This window comes from Arachis ipaensis, chromosome B05 (assembly GCF_000816755.2).
Source record: "Arachis ipaensis cultivar K30076 chromosome B05, Araip1.1, whole genome shotgun sequence".
Taxonomy (NCBI): Eukaryota; Viridiplantae; Streptophyta; class Magnoliopsida; order Fabales; family Fabaceae; genus Arachis; species Arachis ipaensis.
The window spans coordinates 20,600,699-20,604,304 of NC_029789.2; positions in this window are offsets into that span (position 1 = coordinate 20,600,699).

A 3,606-nucleotide genomic window follows, 5' to 3' on the forward strand; every position below is an offset into this window, starting at 1 on the left:
TTTGTATGGAAAGACTTGCTTGCTATATATCTCATAAGGTGGTCGAGGGTGTGTGGAAACCAGTTTCTGTCACTAGGGGTGGCCCAAAATTTTCTCATTTGATGTTTGCAGATGATCTCTTACTCTTCTGTCAGGCTACAAAGAGTCAGGTCCAATGGTCATGCATTCTCTTAACATTTTTTGCAAGGCATCTGGCATGAAAGTGAATCTTGAAAAGTCTAAAGCTTTTTGTTCTAAAAATGTGACTGCTCGTAGAAGAGATATTTTTACTAGTGTTTCTTTAATACGTTTTGCTTTGGACTTAGGAAGATATCTTGGAGTTAACCTTAATCATTCCTGTACCAGTAGGGCTTCTTTTCATTCGGTGATTGAAAAGGTGAGGGGAAGAGTAGCTAATTGGAAAGGAAGGCTTCTAAATAAAGCAGGGAGACTTTGCCTGATCAATTCTGTTGCAGCATCCATTCCTGTCTATCATATGCAGGTATCTTTTTTTCCAAATTGGGTTTGCGATAAATTATCTTCTATGATGAGACAGTTCCTTTGGAAGGGTCAAGTTGATGGTAAAGGTCTTTCTCTTGTTAATTGGAGGACCGAGAACCGTGATCAAAAATTTGGTGGCCTGGGTGTTAGAGATCCTGCGTGTGTTAATATATCTTTACTTGGTAAATTGGTGTGGCAACTTTTTCCTTTTTCATACAAGCCTTGGATTGCTCTATTGAGGGCGAAGTATCTGAGGAATGAGGGAGTTTTAGATGGCCCTGTCCCTTGCAAAGCTTCTCATATTTGGAAGAGTATCTCAAAGGCTTTTAGTGCTCTTAAGGATGCATTCTCTTGGTGTGTTGGGTCACTTGATCAATCTTTTTGGTTTGACAATTGGAGTATTGAGGGTCCAATTGCTCAAGATGTCCCTTTTGTACATATATCTGACTCTGATTTAACTATTAGAGACGTTTGGAAAGATGGTCAATGGAATCTCCATGATATTTTCTCCATCATTCCAGAAGATGTCAAACAGCGTTTGAATGCTTATAATCCAGATTTGAATGCTGGAGAGAGTTCGGGTTGGTCGTGGGGTGTGGCATCTTCTAGACTTTACTCAGCTAGGAGTGGGTACAGTTGGCTAGCCAAAAGAAAGTTTGACTGGAATGAGCATGATAATTGGTTGTGGGTATGGCGACTGCATATTCCTGAGAAGTACAAGTTCTTGATTTGGCTCAGTCTTCATAATGCTATTCCTACGGCAAAGTTTCGTTTGGGTCGTGGTTTAGCTTTATCTAGCACCTGTCATCGATGTCAGAATGGTTCTGAATCAATTCTTCATTGTCTTCGGGAGTGCCCTAGTGCCAAGGAGGTCTGGAACCTTTTAGGCCTGTATTCAGATAACTCGAATTTACATGATTGGCTCTACAGAGGTGCAAGGAGTGAAAATGTTTTTCTTTTCTTTTCGACCATCTGGTGGATTTGGAGAAGCAGGAATCATGACTTATTTAATATAGATGATTCTTGGAGTGCTAGTAAAGTGGTGAGTTTGATTCGTAGTTCAGTAAGGGAGTTTCACACTATTTTTGCTATGCATCAATCTCTGTCTCCTCCTTCACTTTGTTTGCATTGGGTTCCACCTCCAGTTTATTCTGTTAAATTGAATTGTGATGCTAGTTGGTTTGCTCCTTCTGGCTATGCTGGTTTTGGTTGTATTATTCGCAATCCTGATGGATGTTGGTTGAAAGGTTGCACTGGGAAAGTCGAAGTGTGCAGTGTTCTTTTTGCTGAATTGTATGCAATTTGGAGAGGCTTACTTCTTGCTTGGGAGAGTGGATTTCGTGAGGTTATTTGTGAAACAGACTGTTTAGAAGCTCTTTTCTTGGTAAACCAAAGAATGCTTGGTAAGGATATTCCGGAATGGGATTTGGCAAAACATATACAGGAGGTTATGAATTGGAATTGGAGAGTCTCTATTCTTTTAATTCAGAGGACTGCAAATAGTGTTGCAGATTGTATGGCTAAAGCAGCTGCTTCTGTCGCGGACATTCACTCGAATTGGAGCCAACCATGGAGTGAGCTTCAACATCTAATAGATTTAGATATGACTCTAGCCAATTAATTTGGTTTTGTCTCTTTTTTTTTCTTTCTTTTCTATTTAGTCACCAAAAAAAAAAAAAACTTTACATCTTATCATTTTTTCTGACAATTAAAGATTTACACGAGAAAATGGTGTACATTCATTCCCCTTGTACACGAGAAAAATGATGTAACACTTAATTAATATGTAACGTTTAATTCATATTTGACAGAAATTGATCACACCGTGTAGGTCAACGCTTAATTAATATACAATGCTTAATTAATTAATAGCCTACAACCATTTATTATTGCGATAATTCTAATATTTCTGTGTGTTCGGATTATATTTAATATACAGTAATTTGAATAAAATTAATTTTTAATTAAAAATGAGTTGGTGTTAATGGAATTTATGTTTGACTATTTTTATATCAAAATAGATTGTAATAAACTAAATATTATTTGGATTATATTATTCAAAGTTATTTTTAAATAAAAAAAAAGTTTAATTATTCTGTTAATCTTTGTAGTTTTATCAAATTTGCAATTAGATCTTTATATTTTTCTTTTTAATTGCATTCCTACACTGCTCAATTGGAAAAGAAAAAAAATATAGAAACTTAGTTGCAATTTTGGTGAAACTATAAAGACCAACAAAATATTTAAATTTTAGTATTTTTTTAGTACTCTCAATACTCTTTAGTATTCTTTTAATTATAATTTTCACTGCTTATAATTTGGAAAAGATATAGAAACTTAGTTGCAATTTTGGTGAAACTATAAAGACCAACAAAATATTTAAATTTTAGTATTTTTTTAGTACTCTCTACTCTCAATAGTATTCTTTTAATTATAATTTTCATTGCTTTTAATATGATACAAAATACAAATAATAAAATTGATAAATAAAAAATAAATTTCTATAATTAATAGTCAAACCGAAAAAGTGAACACAACAATTACAATTTTTAGTTTTTAGTTTTTGACATACGCTAAACTACAGAATCACATTTGTTTTTGAAATAACAAGAAAAATAGTCACTTTAAAACAAATTAAATGTACCGTATAAAGTTATTAATACTAAACCAAACACATATTTAGTCACAAAAAAAAACCAAACACATATTTTATATATTTTCGTTTTTTTGATAATTAAAAATTTACACAAAAAAAGGATGTACATTCATTCTCTCACTGAATATAGAGAAAATAAAAAAATAAATATATAAAACACTTACTACACAAGAAAGTGGATTTTTTTATACTTAAAATTTTTTTTAATTTATCTAAAAATAAAAATAATATAAAGTGGACTTTTTTTATTTTTGAATCTTATTTTTTATTAATTATTTTAATTTTGAATTTAATTTAGGAAATGAAAACTAGACAAACAGAGAAACAACTCTCTCGAAAAAATCTTTTTTATTTATTAGTTTATTTTTAATTAGTAATCATAATAATTTTTAATTTTTCTTATCGAAGATCAGTAAGACTCAAATCTACCACTTCTTAGATGAATATGGAAATACTATGTCATTTGAGTT